Source organism: Meleagris gallopavo, chromosome 1 (genome assembly GCF_905368555.1).
Source record: "Meleagris gallopavo chromosome 1, MGAL_WU_HG_1.1, whole genome shotgun sequence".
Taxonomy (NCBI): Eukaryota; Metazoa; Chordata; class Aves; order Galliformes; family Phasianidae; genus Meleagris; species Meleagris gallopavo.
The window spans coordinates 170,862,208-170,880,753 of record NC_139404.1 but is presented as its reverse complement, the minus strand read 5'-3'; the positions used below and the strand labels follow the sequence as shown (position 1 = coordinate 170,880,753).

General features: G+C 34.4%; 1 protein-coding gene across 12 annotated transcripts in view; it reads left to right on the top strand.

The window, feature by feature from the left end:
* The window catches only part of NBEA (neurobeachin), a 469,696-nt gene that overhangs the window by 348,987 nt on the left and 102,163 nt on the right, over window positions 1–18,546 (top strand). The gene's annotated exons all lie outside the window — the stretch shown is intronic.

The following is an 18,546-nucleotide window of genomic DNA, read 5'->3' as shown; positions in this document are numbered from 1 at the left end:
TGCATTTGAGTAGGGTGTTCATTTTTTTCTTGCATTGTGCCTAGTGCTACTCTCCATGCTTTTTAATGTCAAGCAGTGATGCTTCTCCAATCAGAATTCCTTTAGATCTAAAGGTACTGAAATCAGTGGAAAGATCTAGAATGAATTCAGTGGGTATTGGAAGAGGCCTAGTCTTACTAAAATCAAACAGATCTTCAAGTCAGATTGAATCTTTTGCAATTTAATGTCCATAAAAATTCTCAGACATTAAGGGTACGAGAGTACCGCCATGCTCCTTTAAGTCAGGTCATTTATAACAGCAAGAAAAGCAGACAGTTAATAAGTATAGGTTCTTGCTAACTGTTTGCATTCGTGTTATTTTTTCTTTAAGTATTTGTTGAAATACATGATGTTTCATGTCAATATTGTCATTTTCTACCTCCATGCCCTCTAGTAAACAGTAGAGCTCAGTTTTGTCAGAATCCAACACATCTGGGATGCAAGTTACGCATAACCTTGCTTTCTTCATTGGAAGTAATGTTTTCATGTAAAATGTATATTGGGATGTTTTACTCTTCAGTTGGAATCCATTTAGTTTTTCTGTACTGATGTAGGAAAATAAAATGTTGCTTCCTTATGTTATTTTGTATAACCTTGTAAAATATTGGAATATTTTGGGAGTATTTTTCTCAGTCTCATAAAAATATATCCCACCAGGACCAGACTAAAACTTCCCATATTCTAAGGTTTTAATAATAATGTTGAACAATCATATTTTTTTAATATATTCCACTATAAAATAGCAAGTATTTTAAGTGTTCAGTTTTCTATAGAATTAAATGACATTTTCCACTGTAAAAATATTATGATGCTTTTTCATAAATATTAACAATACCCAAAATCTTCCTGCTGGTTAAGAAAGGAGTTCAATTAGCAACCAACAGAGTTTTGAAATCTCTTCCAAGAGTAATGCTCTTACTTGATTTCTTTTAAACAGAACAGTTTGACTCTCTTATTTTCAGTGATAAATGTTTGACAATGTAATGATAAGGAGACTCATGTTGATATTGGACAGTAGTATTGGAAGACTACAGTATCTACAGATAGGGTTACTGCTTTCATTCGTGGCATTATTTCACAAATAATTAAGACAATATTACATGCATGTTTTATGGTGTTTTAAACATATGATACCACTGACTCTTAAGTGGTCCAAACCAGAGAATACAAATGTGCATATCTAGTACTCTCCAGAAGCAAATAGCTGTTTCTTCTCAGCAGTTCCTAATGTAACAGTGGTACACTCTTCTATAGCAAAAGCAAGTAAGGTTCTTGATGTTGGACATTTGGTCTCTCTGAAGCTTCTTCTTCAATCTTCCAAATGCAGCAGCTGTTAGAAGCATTCAACATTTTTACAAACAAGTCCAAAATCAGTATTAATAATAGTTAATGCAGCTTATCTAGATGCTGTGTCAAGACTGATGATATGAAGGTTTCTTATTTATTTTATGTGCTGTTCAAGTTCTAAATTATTTATAGTAATTTACATAAAACGGATTTTTCTGTCAGCAATACCAATATAGCTCATTCAAAGGATTTGTTGGGAGGGCAAGGCTATAAATGTAGGAAATAATCCCCTCCACTTCAGACTTCCTCTCTGTAATTCTGCTATAGCTTCATTTTGGCTAATGATTTTTGGCAGAAAAGGAAGCCACGTGACTGTGGTAATTCTGCATTGCTCTCTGCTTTGGAAGTATCCTGGCAATATCCTCATCATTGTCTCAGTTTCTTGTTTTCTTTCAAAGGAGAAACATGTCTTTTAATTAACATTTTAAGTACAAAATACAAAAAACTCAAAAGAAATAATAGTATTTTTGAAAGATTTTTGTGCTTTTTGCATGTACAAGAATGCTCCAAGTGTTCCTACATTCCAAGAAGATATATAGAATTTAAATTATTATTATGTATTTGACAGAGGTAGCTAAAAGTGAATATAACATTATCATAAGATATGGTGATTATCGTTAAATTTGGATAGAAGAAAGTTTGGTGCTGATCATGATAGGAAAAAGGTTAATATTTTAAAGTGAGGCTAAAGGTTGACAGGAGAAAAATTGAGTTAGTTTGCAAAAAAGAAATTTGTTGCTTTAAGTGAAAATTGGGGTCAAGAGGCCACAGCTCTCTGCTTCTACATGAATGAAATAAATTAAATAATACCACCATAAAACAGGATTGTATAAGCTAATGATAAAATAGTACATGGTGGTTTTGAAAAAGACACTGTCTAAGAGGAAAATTCTGTACAGAAATACTGTTTCAGATCAGTGGATCAAGGTTTCTTTTTATTACTAATGCTTTCAAATAGGACAGCTTTTTCTTCATTTGGAAGCTTTTAAATTTCCACAGTGTGTTTAATTATTAGAAAGGAAGTAATGCTGGTGTTCAGAATAATTACAATCCTGCTCCATGACCTAACAGTTGGATACTGTTAGATAACATTTCACTGTCTCAAATCAATGGGAGCTGTCTGTGTTTCCTTGGTCAGTGTGTGGTAATTCCTGTGTGTATGACTATAGGTAAGATATTGCATCAATCCATAAATAGCCATATGAATATACCAGATGATAGGAAATTTGTTCATATCATTCCTTTTGTCACTTTGATCTATGCTTTCAATGGACAGAGCTCAGCAGCTAGTTTACTGTCATTATGTGTAGATATACCTATGACATACCTTTGTTTCTCTAATAAGAAGTAACTTTTTCTCTGTTCTTTTTTTTTCAAATAAACTAAAATAAAATTACTTACAAATATGACAGAAAACTGGGTTTCCAGTATTTTATTTCCTGCCCCCTAAAAGTTTTTTTTTTCTTTTTTTTTTTTTTTTTTTTTTTTTTCCTTTCAGTTTAGTTAGCTTATGTATCAAAATGCTGAAAGGTTATGTGATAACACTTGCTTCTATCATCCCATCTTTCAGACTTAAAAGTTGGTCTGAGGATTTTAGGTTGAATTATACATTAACTTTTGCATCTTCATTCTTCTCAAAAGTTCAGTTGTCTCTAGAGCACTCACAAAAGATGTTTCCAATTGAATGCATGTGCAGTAACTCACTTCCATTCACATTTTTCCTCTCAGGTCTGCAGACAGTTTTTGAGCAATACTCCACTGTGTATCCTCCTGCATGAACTTTACATGTTGGGAGCCTCAGTATGAGTTAAAGGCTTGGCTGGAAGATTGAGGTCAATGGATCTTACTGGCATTGACTGTGGGTGCTACCTCCAGTCTCCATTTCTTTCTTTCTTCTTCAAAGTTCTAGTAGTAGTAGTTAAATGGTGAAAGAAAAAAAATATTTCACTTTCCAGGAAAGTAAGAGAATACCATATTGAATACTCAATAACTCAAAAGGAAAAAAAAATAAAAAATAGTATTTGAGTTTTGAAAGTTACTCGATTTTACTTGTTTAGACCATCTCATCAAACAGAAATAACAGAATGGCTGTGGCTTTAGTCAGCTTATATTTGGCAGTAGAATCTAGATATTACCCTTCTGTCTGGGGTCATAGTTTTGTTTTAAAAGAGTTATGTTTGAATTTTCTCTAAATTGCAGCAGAGGATCATGAATTAGTGTCTAAATGTAGGCTTGACAAGATTATTATAGTCTCTATTTCATGCCAGAAACAAAGATGAATAGAGATAGCAAGCTTTTAAACAGACTTTCTGACATCTATAATGTCAGTAGAGAGGGAATGAATGGCAGGATGCAATAACAAATCCTCATTTTTATTATTTTATAGAGATAAGATGGACCTACACTCATTCATAATTTTTCCTTAGAATAGTAGTCTGAATTTCTGCATGAACCAGTCATTTTCCATCCCACTTACCTTTCAAATAATGCAAATTGTTTACTAAGATGTACATATTAAGGTATATACACTGGTTGCTAAATATACTTTGATTTGCTTTTAGCAGTAGATGGGTTATAGTTAGTTAGCACAACATTTTTCTTTTAGCTGAACATGTATTTTTAATAATTTTGTTTGTTTCTAGACATAACAAATTCTTCTACTGTTTTTTGTGGAAACTACTTTTATTTTTTTAAATGGTAATTTTCATCTTATCTTCCAGTGTATTCTCTGGAGCAGAGATCTACATTAGCAATTTTTGATTATTAAATTTTTGAATTGGGCATCTGTATTGGGAATTTTTGCATGAGGAAGGCAGGATGTTTACTGGTAACAATCATTCAGCATGACACCTGGGAAGGTATATGCTCAAAACTTTCATTTTTGTTTATTTATTGTCTATGTTAAACGGAAAGAACAACCTGTGTTGAGGACGTAAGCTCTAATACTTAAAAAACAAACAAATAGTAACGAAAACAAAACTGTAATTCTTAGATATGAATATTTGTTTCCATTTAAGCAGCATGAACAGTCCTTCCATTGTGACTTTGGCCAAATGATATTATAAGTCCAAGAGTGATGGGTATGAGGGGGCTTAATACAATACTCAATGAATCCATCTTTGAAATGATAAAAAACAGATAGCATGAGTCATACATTTCTGTAAGTTTAGCTCTGCTAATGGGTGCAAATATTTTTATATCTACGTATATGTAGGAAAACAGTATGTATACTCTTGTATAAAGGAAAACTCAGCAAAAGTGTATCAAGTACAGCAATAATGGCTTTTTTTGATGCAATTGCTAGCATTAATGGCTTTATTGGTGCTCCTTTTTGTGAAAGGGAAGACCAGACATTAATGGAAACCAGAATGAAGTACTACTTGCTTTTAAAAATTATTTCCTTTTTTTTTTTTTTTTCCCCAAAAAAAGCATGTAGTTGAAACAAAAGGCATTGTTATATGTATGTGTGCGTTCATATATATATATTTTTCTTTTATTTATTTATTTTTTCCTTGAACCCATCCTGTCAGGCTGAAAGCGTGAAAGTTATTTTCTGGTGGTGTGATTAGATTGGGGCTGAACTCTCCAGCTGGCAGGCCTGTCTGCGGCTGGCGGCGGCCTGTCCCCAGTGCTTGTCATTTCCTGACGTGCCTGACAGGATGGGGACAGCAGCCTCAGACAGGTTCATTAGATGGTGTTTTCTACAGCTGGGCTAAAAATAATAATAAAAAAAAATAATAATAAAGCAAAGGAGGCCACGCTTTGCCAAGGCCCAAGCTGTAGGGGCCCTGCTTGTTGATTTAAAGTAAGGCCTTGTTTTGACAAATTCTGATCTGTGCGGATTTTAGATTTTCTGACACGTTTTTGTTTTCTTCCCCTTTGGCCTGCACTCCTTGCACTCTGCCTTGTTGCTGCTTCAAAATCCTAACGCCGGCTTCCCCTGAGAGCCAGCAGCGTGCTTGCTGAGGGCCTGCTGGAGAAGGAGAGCCGCCACAGTGAAGCAGCAATGAGTGTTCATTTCCATGGTGATCAGCCCAATGGCACAAAAAACAACCTTGGGACTCTCCGTAAGCCAATTACAAGAAAGGTTAAGAGTTTTATGGTGCCAGAAACATGCCATCTACATGAGAAAATAGTATAATTACCAGCAATCTACGCTGTTAAGTACATTGCTGCCTGGTGGTGCCAGAATTATAAGCTGGTTGTATTAGTTGGGATTTTTGGAAGCTGCCAGTGTTTTCTGGTGGTGTTGTCAGGCTTTGATTGCAGTGTATCAAAAATATATGTGATTATAGATTGTAAAACACTTAAAACTAGTAATCAAATGATTGGAAAGCATTAGGCATATTGAGTGGTATGATATGTACTAAATGGATTGAAACTGGATTTCTTACAAGACTTATGCATTAGGTTTTAATCATAAAGACAAAAGCTTTTCACATCACCTGTGGTTAATGAACCTCTTATAAAACATTTTGAAAAGAAAAATAATGCTTAGTACATTATTTTTTCTTTTCCAATTAGAAACTATGGTTTAATTTTCAGGCTGGTGACTGCCTTGTGACTCCATGGGTATACCTGCTGTTTTCCATAGGGCTGTCACTTGAGTCCAAATATTTTAGGTGGCCAAAACACATTGGTGTCAAGCATCTCTTTAGTTATTGGGAAAAAAAAAAATGAAAATATGAATATACTTTCAAAAATCCTATTTTGTTTACTTTGCTCCTCTGCTTAGAACTGCAGAGAGCACTGGCCTTTTATGTTGTCTTCATTTAGCTGCTTACAGGGTGCGCACTGCAGCTGAAAACCAAACCCTTCATTCACAGAAATCCTACCACTTACCTTTCCTTTGTATTGTTAGTTACTGCTGCTTTAGTTCATGGTCTCTATGACAACTGTTTAAATTGGGATGGGCAACTGTCATCTGGAGTATTACTGAGAGGAAAGTGTTAGTGAGCACACAGTTTCATAGATAGAGCATTTCAATATAATCCAATTTTAATTGAGCTCCAGAGACTTTGATGTGCTGCCGAAGGTTGGGAGAGAGCTATTCCAGGGAGAAATTAAAGCAGCCCAGCAAGGCTTCACTACTCCAGACTGTCACCATTTTAAATAAGCATTAGCATCAGACTTAACCTTCCCCTATGAAACATCTCACTATTTTTTTTTTCAGCTTTTTGCTTTTTTTTTTCTTTTGCAATACATATAAAGCAAAGTCACTTTCATCTTTTTATATACATCTTTATATTCCCTTGATTAAGTTTGAAAAGCATGTACTGGACCTGAGATGCATCTGCGGCTGCCTATTGGACCTTGCATTGCAGTTCATGGAAAGAAATAGAAGCAGAGTGAGGATTAGTTTGAAACAGTCAAATAGTATATGCTGGATTTTCTCTCAGAAACTTCTCCAAGAGTAACCCATCCTTCTGCTAAAATTTGGGTGGGGACTCATCTTTCTTTCATCACAAATTTCTTTTAATGTAAATGAAAAAAGCATATATTTCATGTTAAACTCTTTCACTAACAAAACAATATTACAATTTGTGCCCAGTGGCTTTTTCAGTTGTTGCTTTTGAGCAACAGAACCAGAAATAGTCACATTACAATTACAGTAATAATTACCAGTCTTATTTCTTTTGCACTATGATGAGATTAGGTCACTGTAAACTTTTGAACTCTTAAGTTCAGATCTCTAATGATTGCTTCAGTTAATTAAACTATATTATTCTTTTGTAGCATTTTTTTTTATTCTCACAAATATGTGTTTATGTAGAATAAACTTCTAAAATGAAAGAACAATAATAATAACGCAAAACTGAGGATCACTGTATATCTGTGAGTACTTTAATATACATAGGACAACATTATATGTTAGAAAGCTAGGACACATTTTAACATGATTATTTTTTCTTGCTTTGAATTTACTCCTTTTTTTTTTTCCTTTTTGGTCTGACTTTCATAGTTGTCAGTGAAAAGGTTGCAAATCTACAAGCTGCTGAACTCTCCTGGATGCTCACCTTCTACTGAAAACTAGATGAGTTGGGATTCTCAGCTGCAAAGAAAAGATGCATCTTGTAAAACTGAGTCTATCAGACTATTACACAGGATGCTTGTAGTATAGAACAAATGTGATATGCATCAAATCTGGACTTAAGGGTAGTAGAAATAGAACCAATCACAGTACAGGAAGTAATCTGTCTATACAAGTTAATAGGGTTTATTGTCTAGTAAAGCAATTAGCCTCTTACCCACACTGAAAAAAAAAAAAAAAGAATCTAGATTAGTAGAAAAATTTGAATAGTGAGTTCTTGTAATCTGATGAAAAATGTAGAAATATAAAATCTCTTCATAAAGCTTGAGGTAAAATCCGTGTTATTAATAACTTTCTTAACTAAGCAATTGTTAAGAATAAATTTACTGAGGCTACATGAGGGAAGTTTCCTACACTGAGATTGGCACACTTTTTCTTATTAACACACTAGGTCCATAAAATCCAAATGTCTGCTGTGGAGCAGCTTATAGTGGATAAAACCATAGGAGCATTCACACAAAGTATCCGTACAAGCTGAATAGTGTTTCAGTAATTTCATGCTGGGAACCTGGAGTTCACCACAGGAAGGCCTCTGAGTATGCCCAAATTTATGACATGCAGGTTTGCATTCCAGTTGTCTAGAAATCCAAAGAGGAGAGAACTATATATTAAATCTACGTAGAACTTCTTCCTCTTGCAATTAGAAACATCAGATGGCTATGCGTGTGCCCCAGAATCTTTCTTCTGTAGATAGCAAAATAGACTCTTAATATTCCTCCTGGTTTTCATGAGATTTTTTTTATTTTTTTATTTTTTGTACAGGATTAGATACCCTCAAAGACATATAGTTACCTACCAATTTAACTTCTACATTGTACAAAGTATACAAGCTGATTGCTAGGTATACGAAAGCACAACAGACTATACGCATTGTACATATAGAAAATATTGTATACATTGCTATTTACTGAAAAATACCATTATAAATTTACTGTATAGAGTTTACATATGATACATGTTAGTTGCTGAAGTTCGTATATTTTGTGCTGATTTATTTTTCAGTGTTTAATTACTGTATTTGGTAGAATAATAATTAAGCAAGTATAGACTGCCTCTGTACTTTTTCTTTAATATTAAAGCAAAATATGTGTAATGGAATGCAAGCTAATTAAACAGTATTTTAGTTATAGCGGGCAGTTTACAAGCACTTCAATTCAAAATACTTAGAAGAATCATTTCTATGCTGTCTTTGCACAGATTTAGTAACATGTCTGAGATAATATTCCGTATATAATAAGAAAAAATATATTAGAATTTTGGTTGCTATAGGAGCTGTGGGTCAGGTTTCTTTCCAGAGCCTTCTCCCTACTTTTTCCAGGAGTGCAAAAGAAACTCATCTCAAGTCCATCTTGAATGTTTAAATAAAGAATCATTTGGAATGGCAACATATTAGTAAGATGAAGATTCTTTGGTATGTATTCAATGTAATTCATAGACAGCATATTGTTCTTTGGGCTATTAGAAATTGATACAAGGTAGAGCAGCCCTGTAGACATCAAGCAAACTGACTTCCAGCAATCTGGTAGCCGACAGGAGGGGGACATGTTAGATTTGGAGTCCAGGTCACAGTTGAGCATGTGGCTGCTGTTGAATTTTTAATTTCTTGAGGGTTATGTTAGTCTGTTACAAAATGTAATTGCAAACATTTGGGAACAGTGAGGCTGTTACAGATGCTTATTTATAACTTTATGAATCCATATACTTCCTTTTGCTTATAAAAATAAATTTTAAAGATAGCTAACATTTTAGAGGTAGAAATTAATCCAATTATATTGGGAATTAATGAAACAAATTTTATATGAAGTTAACCAAAAAAGCATTATTGGATTTTGATCAATCATATATGGAGATATGTTAGGAAGGAAAACTTTAAAAAGCTGCATAGTAGAAAAAAATTTGGGCTACTAATTATCTTTAGTTTTTAGCTCTTAGGAGCTCTGCAATGAATCAAGCAAAACTGAAATTGTTACAGTCCAAGATGCTTGTATCTTCTGCGTGACGTACAGATCACATCTATAGAAAGGGCATAAAATTACTTTCCACCTGTCATTTGGTAATAAATGGGTAGTGTTTTACAAAACTCATTTTTTACACTTGTCTTTATGCCAATTACAGTGCCTTCACAAAACACTATAGTCTTTAGACCTTTCTCTGCACCTGGACTTTGGAATAAATATATCAGTTTGCAAGTTCTGCAAAAAAAGAACTGTGAAGATTTTATGATATCTTTATTCTTGAGAAAGAACATAAAAAAATACATATTTTTTGATACCTCCCGATTTTTATTCCTCATACTATTCTTGTGTTTTGTTTTGTTTTGTTTTGTTTTTCCTTTTGGTGAGTCCTACAACAGCAGGACTTGGATAATGCATAGTAAATTAGCATCTGTTGGTTGATATCTGGTATGAGACATACTGTGCTGACGGGACAATCCCTGCAGGAATGTGGCAGGAATTGGGGAGCTTCTTTCTCTATTGCTTGATGCATATGTGTGCAGGATCACGATGGGAGCTATTGCTTTTCTTTGGAGCAGAAGCAACTTGGGTAGTGTATGCCCTCCCCTGCCACCTGTATGAAGCTTGGCTTGGACCAACTGTGAGGTGCTCATTTCCAGCCCAGCAGTGAGCAGGCAATACTTTGGGAAGGATGTGATTTGGATTCAGATACCTTTAAGATGGAAAGGAACTGTATCTGAATATCCATCTCAACTTTTCACTTTAAGCAACAATAGAGATTATTTTCACGCTGGTGTTTCAATGTAGTTGTTCAGCTTCTGCTGAAACTGACAAATTCTGTCAAATCTACTGATATTTCAAGTAAATAGATCTGCATTTATCTGTCAAATGAGTATTCAGTTAATACGTGTCCAACTCCAATTACAAGTGTTTTATTAACACAGCCTTCTCCCTGGATCCATAAACAGCACAAGAGCTTTCTTTCTCTTGTTTTATTTTACGTTTGCTGAGGAGGTTCAAAGCAGACCACTTGACAGAAAAACAAACTCCATTTATAATTTTGAGAAAAAAAAGTTCTGTGTTTTGTTCAGAAAATATCAACTTTATATCTTATTTTTCAGCTCGTCCACTCAACTTTTTTGCAGTCTTGAAAAAAAAAAAAAAAAAACCATTGAAAAGGTTGCCTTTCACTGTATATTATACTGAAGCAGAACTGCTCAGAGCAGTTTGAGTGTAGATAAAACTGTGATCACCACCAGCCTGCTTGGATTAATCTCAAAATACTTCATATAGACTCAGAATGGAAGCAGCAGTTCTGTTAAGATTTCTCACTAGAGTGATTTCCCTTTGTTGCCAAAGTCAACACAGTATCATCTTAAACCTTTTGAGGTAAGAGGCACAATCTGCTTCAATCCCACTACTAATGAGAACTAATTGTTCTTCTCTACTTTGTATTTTGTTCCTATAGATTTTTATGCAAGCTTGGTCTTTTGACTTGGCCTGTACTTCAGTAGGTCTTTCTGTGCCATGAGAATACTTGTCTTCTGCTTCTCCACGCACACTGTTGGCCCAGCCAGCACAACTGGCTTTATTTCTGCTTTAAGAATTCTCTGATCCACTGAAACTTCTACTTAAAACAGTAAAATAGTAATTGTTGGAACTTAGTTTGAAAATATAACCTACAAATACCTTCTTTGAAGAAGGTGGTAATGTCTAAATCTGCTATATCTTACTAATGGTATTCTTCAAAAAAATTTCAATCCTTAGCCAGCATTCCCGGATTTGCCTCCATTGATAGTCTGCATATAATAAAGGAAGGAAACCATGAAAAAGCACACAGACTGTGTAATGCCTGTAGTGCGAATGACAAAAAATTTTATTTCAGAATGCTGTGTTCATAAAGGTAACATCTTCTCATGTTAGTAGCCACTATCCTTATATTTAAAACCATGCATTTGTTTCTCACAGAAGCAAAGCAGTTAGAAATAATGCATTTGGAATACTCAAGACATGTTCTTTGCATTATTTTGATCAGGATGTTAACATTTTAAAACAGCCTTTCCCTACCTAGGGGTAGGGTGGTTTTTTTTTTTTTTTTTAATGCCAGTAACCTTTTCTGCCACTGGTTCTCAAGAAAACTTTTCCAATGCTTTCCTAGGACACAAAATAATAACATGCAAAATAATCTTACCCTTGAAAAGAGAAAAATGGCCTGAAAATGGGCCAACTTGAAATAATTTTTCAGATGATTGAAAATGGATGTGGGAATAAGAACATCAATTACTGTCAGCTGAATTTTGATGGGTTCTAAAGCAGTATGCTGACCATAGAAATTAAATTTATAAAAGGTTGGGGTGAGCAGAACCTCATGTTTCAAGAAAAGGGGCCTCTTGAATGCTTAAAAAAACATTGGAAGTAGAAGTATAATCTGAGAAAATTTGGCAAGGAAGTAAAGCCTAAAACCACAAAAATAATATCTACATTTTTTAGATCCCTGAAGGGGAGGAGAAAAATGAAGAAGCATTGCCAACATTTATTTAAAAAAAAAAGTCTGAAAAAGATTTTGAGACTGATGTGGACTGAGAAATTATAATGGCACACAGTACTCAGCTCATCCTGTAGAGCATACTATCACAGGAACTATTTGGAGGAAAGCTTTTAAGGCTTCCAAGTAAAGATGCATTTTCCATAAAAATATACCGTAAGTAGTGGGGTAGAGAACTTAATATAAAGAGAAATGGAGAAAATACTACTAGAGCGAAGTATGCAAAGTAAAAATGAAAGTGCGGTACATTGCTGGGATTTTAGAAGTGTGACTGTGAGAATTGAAGTAGAGAAGATGATCTTATAGTGATTAAAAAGTTATATTTGTCAAACATTTTGGAATTTTATGCTACTTACTCAATATGATATTTGGTAAGCTCTATTAACCTGCTTCCATGCCATTACTGTCTCTCATTTCAATCTATGTTTAAGATACAATAAGCAATCATGCAGTCTGCCATGAATTTGTAGCAAGCTCCATGTTACATAGTTCAGGAAAAGATTTGCTTTATGGGCACAGGAGCCATTGTTTTTTTAACCCATGAAGATCTAAATTCAGAATTTCATATTTTCCTTGAAGGAAATGATGATGTTAGCAAGCATTTCAAAGAGAGAAATCCAAATCTCTAACAGTAAAGAATGATTTTAAGTGATTGTATTCATTTGTTTGTAGCTTCTAAAAGCATACATTGATACCAAAATGTTTTATAAATACCTCATGTGGAACTCAGTCATATGCATGAGCATGTTTTTGTAGGTGGCTTTAGATAGCTTTCTGATGAAATATCTTTTCAGTGTGATTTGTTTTTTTGTGAATTATTCCATGTTTTATTGGCACCATATCTGCTTATGTAAAACACTGATCTAAACAATGTGCCAGGTAAATTCCATTAAGTTTGTGATTATCAAGCTATGAAATGGTTAATGCAAAATTAACTACTGCTTTATGCCTGAAGAATAGGCATAAAGCCTATTTTTTCAACTCTTTGAAAAGGTAGATAACAGCAGGACAAGGGGAAATGGTTTTAAGTTGAGGGAGGGAAGATTTAGGTTGGAGGTCAGGAGGAAGTTCTTTACAGAGAGAGTGGTGAGATGCTGGAACAGGCTGCCCAGAGAGGTTGTGGATGCCTGTCCCTGGAGGTGTTCAAGGACAGAGGGGTCTTTCCAGTCCTCCTCCCATAATACCTGGTCTAGTATTAAATGGGGAGGTTGGTGGCCTTGCCTGTGGCAGGGGGATTGGAGCTTCATGATCCTTGAGGTCCCTTCCAATCCAGGCCATTGTGTGATTCTGTGATTCTGTGGATAGTATTGCTTGCTATTTCAAACGTAACTATGAAAGACAGCCCAACTCTTCTCAATACTGCCTACTGACAGGACAAGAGCTAATGAGCACAAGTTAAAACCCAGGAAATTTCACTTGAACACAAGGGAAAAGAGTCTTGATATAAAGGTGTTCAAACACCAAAACAAGTTACTCACAGAGATTCTGTAGTCCATCAGCAGAGATACTGAAAATCTGACTGGACAATTTTCTGATTAGCTTAATCCAGCTGACATTGAACCAGGTAGGTTGGAGTAAATGGAGTAAGCCTTCCTTCCAACCTAAGTGATATGTGATTCTTGGATATGGGCTTCTTGATAACACACTAAGATATTTATCTATTATAGTTTCAGTATATATGCATAGTGAAATAGACAGTGGAGTCTATACAACTTCCTCTTCAGTCTTGGTATAAGATGCAAATTTCTGTCTTTCCAGAAATTGAAAGGAGGTAAAAATGTGGTTGCTCCTACACTTTTGTACAGAACTGCAAGGATAGGAGGGCTGTGAAAGTTCATCACATCCTCTTTTTTCATTTTTCTCTAAACTTTTCCCATTAATTTTCTTTCCTTTCATCCTGGAAAACCAATGCAGAGAAATTGGGCATATTCTTTTCTTTCTTCCTCAAAACAGTCTCACCAATTTGTCCCTCATTCTTCATCCCCATTTCCTTTCCCTCAGTCTGTTTTTCATGGGAAAAATAAGATGCTTTGCTTTTGTTCTTTTTGATAACATAGGTGTGGATAATGCTGTGTAATTGAAATGAGTGGAGATTTCTTCATCTTGTATTTTGTTAAAGCTTGGGACACATAAAAGAGATAGAATCATAGTTGGCTTTTGCAGGTATCTCTCTTCAAAAACTTGTAGAAGACGAATGAAGAATGAAATGCTATTTAAATTATAATTCCATTATATATGTAAAACGTATTTTATGTTGAAGAAACTCAACCTTTCAAGCTTCATTGAGAAACAAATAAACAAAAAAGGTACAGCATGTAGTCAGTACATAAATGAATAAGTTGTAGCTGTAATTGCCAGTGTTGAGAAAAACATGCTAAGTTTGGTGAAAATTGCAGCCCTGGACACATAACTTAAAACATCTTAAATACTGGAAAATAGAACTGAATAAATTGTGTTATAAATTATAAAGAACGATTCTAAAGATCTATCGCAGACCTTGAAGAAAATAATCTATAGGAACTTTGGAATTCTTCTGCGGAAATGCTGCAAAAAAATTAACCAGTCCTACTATACAAAATTTCAAGACCTTTCTGCTTTTGTTATATGATATTATTAGTACAGAATGTAAAGATAACAAAATAAAATAAAATAAAATTTAAAATAAATATATATGTTTTTGAATATAGGCATTTTGCACTAAATGTAAACAAAGGTTGGCAAATATTAGAAGTATTAATTGCCACTTTCATTGAGAAATTGGATTATAATTAGAACACCCTGAACAAGAAATCTGCTTCCAAATGATAAATGATCAATTCCCACTGACTACAGTAGACTAAATTCAAATACAGAAGCATAAATGAATCATCCAATAGGGTTATTTTTAAAAAGGAAACACTGAGCAATAAACAGCAATTCTTTATGAAAGGCTTGGAAAAGTGACCATTCTTGCTATAAAGATAGAAACTTGGAATATACAGAACTTGTACAAGTTGCTTTCCTAGATTTCTTAATAATGCTTGATTATGTGATTATTTCAATTGCAAAGAAAGGGGTCAAAAGAAAGGGGTCAGAACTGTAGTGCTGTGATTGGTGCAATGAGATGCCAAAAGTGGTGTGAAGCTGTAAAAATAAGTCATAATATGAAAGTGTTTTCCTGTGGGATGCTAACAGAATGGAAACTAGAATTTCTCATGTTCTGGTTAATGTACTACTTCAAAATTCCAGTTGTTAGTTAACAATTAATTCGTTATCAGAAATTGAATGATAGCTGAAGTAGACTTTATGATCCAAAATGAACTGACTCATACTTGAAACAAAGAAGAGATCTTTATTATATCAGAAATTAAATTAAAATAATGGAGCTTTTATATTTGGGCTAAGTAGGAAAACACTTCAGTAATAGAATCACAGGATCATAGAATGGCTTGGGTTGAAAGGAACCTCAAGGATCATCCTAGTAGTTCTGTTTCTCTTCAATAGAGTTTTCCATCTGCACATCTCAAGCTTCTTTACTAATCTAAACTAATTAGGTTCACTAGTAGATTTCTCATTATATAACCCCGAGGTTTGGAGATTTTTCATTCTATTGTTAGGGTCACAGCTTCATCTTACTGCAATGCATTCTAGCAAATATTTATTCTCAGTCTGTTATCTAACCAGGAGACTTATTGCTGTCTTTAAAATATACTCATATTTCTGTATAAATGCTTTTAATAGGGGAAATAAGTTTTAAACCAAATAATTACTTCTTATATTAGAAGTGAAAAGAGTGCTTAATTCCAATGTAGATGTGACTGGTTATTTTTTAATTTTATTAAGAATTCTGTGCTTAATCACAATGTTTCAGGCATTAATACATGCTAGGAGAAAGAAGTCTTCATAGTTGTTTTTAGGAGACAAACTCATAAAACTATCAAAGTAAAGAGCACTGACTTCAAATGTAAACATCAAAATACAGGATGGAGCACATGGTAATTTTGGCTTCAGAGCAATAGGTAACGTAATGTCAGTGCTTTTTGATGAATCAAGTGGATATTTCCATGTCTTTCTCAATAATGAAATATATAGTATATGCTGTTTATAAGAAATATAAACCAGTCAGATCCTTATTTGTGTGATGTGGCAAAGCAAAATGATAAAAATATGTTCTAAATAATAATGAAAATAAAAAATAAAATTCCATCTAAAAGATTTGAATTCAGAAGAGAGAAACTGTGTTTGTTCTTATAGTAAGAAGAAAGAATCTTGCGGACAGTGTCAGTAGTTTTGACTGTCAGGTGTACATATCTAATAATGGAAGATTTAATGCATCATGTGAATACAGCATAATATGAATGTTATGGAAGATGACAAATAGGTAGTATATCTTGAACAGGAAAACAATACACCAGAAATACTGAAATAATTGAGGTGATTTGATATCAGCATGATAATCTGATATCTCTTGGACTAACAGACAGTTAAGAAGAGTGTAATTGAGAACAGTAACTGAATTATAGCCTCTTTCCCTTCTTCTGATTTCCTATGGTTTTTACTGCTTAAAGCTCATCTGGAATGCTATCTTAAGCCATTCATTTCATGGCAGCTGGTGAATGTATGTCTATGATTGCTTTACACATGAGTAGAAGAGGAGGAAGCAAAAGGCACTGTGTGGTTGGCATATAATGTGCTGATAGTGTTGATTTGTATTAACTAAGCTCTGCTTCATATAAAGACACTGTAAATGTATTACTGTGAATGGTGTAAAATGTAAATACACAGAACGTAGTGAGTATTAGGTGTTTTTCCTTAGAAAAAAATTATGACAACTAGAAACATTTTTGAAACAAAAAATGAATTCCTGAAGCATGATGACCTGTCAAGGAACTAATTCTCTGGCAAATCCTCTGGCTGCTGTAGGTCTGGTTACAGTTATGTACATTTCAAACTCCTCCCTAAGACTGTTCTTTTCTTTCAGTGTTTTTTAAACTTGTTTTCCTCTCAGTACCTTAAGAAAGTGTAATGACAAAAGATATATATAAGAAGACATCTGAAGAAGGATGATTCTAGAAATGTTATACTCACTCTTAATCACCCGCATTTCACATAAATTATACCAACAGTATTCTACATCTGATCTCAGCTAGAGACTGTAGGAAAATTTGGTTTATTTCGAAGAGAAAGCTAATTAGTAACTGGATCACAGCCTGTAATTACCTGCAAAAGGAAAAGATACTGATATCAGAGGACACTTTAATCTCATAGACAAAAGTATTGCAAGATCCAGTGGTAGAAGCTGAAGCCAACAGTTCAAAGTGAAAATGAGATTTAGGGCTTTAACATGAAGGTTAATTTAACACCACAAGAATTTAGTGTACAATGTAGTAATACCACAGATGTCTCATGACTGCATAGAAGTAGCATGTAGCCTCTTGAGCATAGCTCAGGATCACCAGAGAAATCAAGCTCCTTCCCTTCCAGACTGTGTTTAGTTAGTCTAGAGAGCTGAGGTGAATGAAACTGTTGCTCCAAGCCTTACCTGTGTCTTCTTTCTATATAGATGGTATGGAGCTCCTCTCTCTAGTTTCCATCAAGGGCAGAACTAACACTTGAACACTTTTCAGTGTACTTATGCACATTCGTTTTGTTGCCGTTGTTAACATAATCTCTGAAATGGTTTCATTGTGGTTATGAGAAAAAGATAAGAAGGATAAAATTTGAACAGATATCCATGGAGCTTTTTAACACAATGTGTATAAAACTAAATTAGCTTTTTTACTTATGAAAATGTTAATATCTTGTGTCTACATCTGTGAAAAACTGGTGAATCCAATTTCCAGTACCTCAAGCAAGAAAGATCATTGACAGCAGCAAGATATGGGCTCTCTGGGATTTCCCCATTCAGAAGGTGGGGGAGGTCATGGTTGCAGAAAGCAAGGCTTCAGCTGGTGTAGAAGCACTGCAAGCTGGTGCAGCAACAGTCTAGACACCTAATGGAGAACAGAGGAATAAAATCCAGTTAAAAGTTTCTGTTGCCTTTCTGTTTAGTGAAGATGTTCTCTGCATTTTACCTTGAACTTTATTAGCTGTGATGCTCTTAGCTACAGCTTAGAGGAAGGCACAGTCTGCCTCAGGACTCAGTAAATGCAACAGGGTGCAGTGAGAGGACTGTCCTCCTCCCAAACTGATAAAGGTGAAGGCTGTCAGAGGATCAACTATGGGCAGAGCTCTCCTGAGCAGGCGTGAAGGGCTAAAGGAAGCCTTCCAGATGATGAAAAGAATTGGGAAAATGTTTTGCACCAAATGATACTGTTTGAAAGGTGATTCCCAGATGAGATGAGTTAATAAAGCTGATACTTAATTAAATTGTGTAATTTGTGTCTGTTTTCCAGAAGAGTGAAGGAGTGAAAGAGATTTCTTATGTGTTAATATCTAATTCTAGACTAGTACCTTCAGTTGAAAAACTGACAAACTGACAAAGCAATGCTAACTTTTAACTAATTTATTTTAAAATATTTTTGTACTTTATTAAAAATGAAAAAAACCAACACATTTTCTTCATAGTTTGATATATTAAATATACCTAA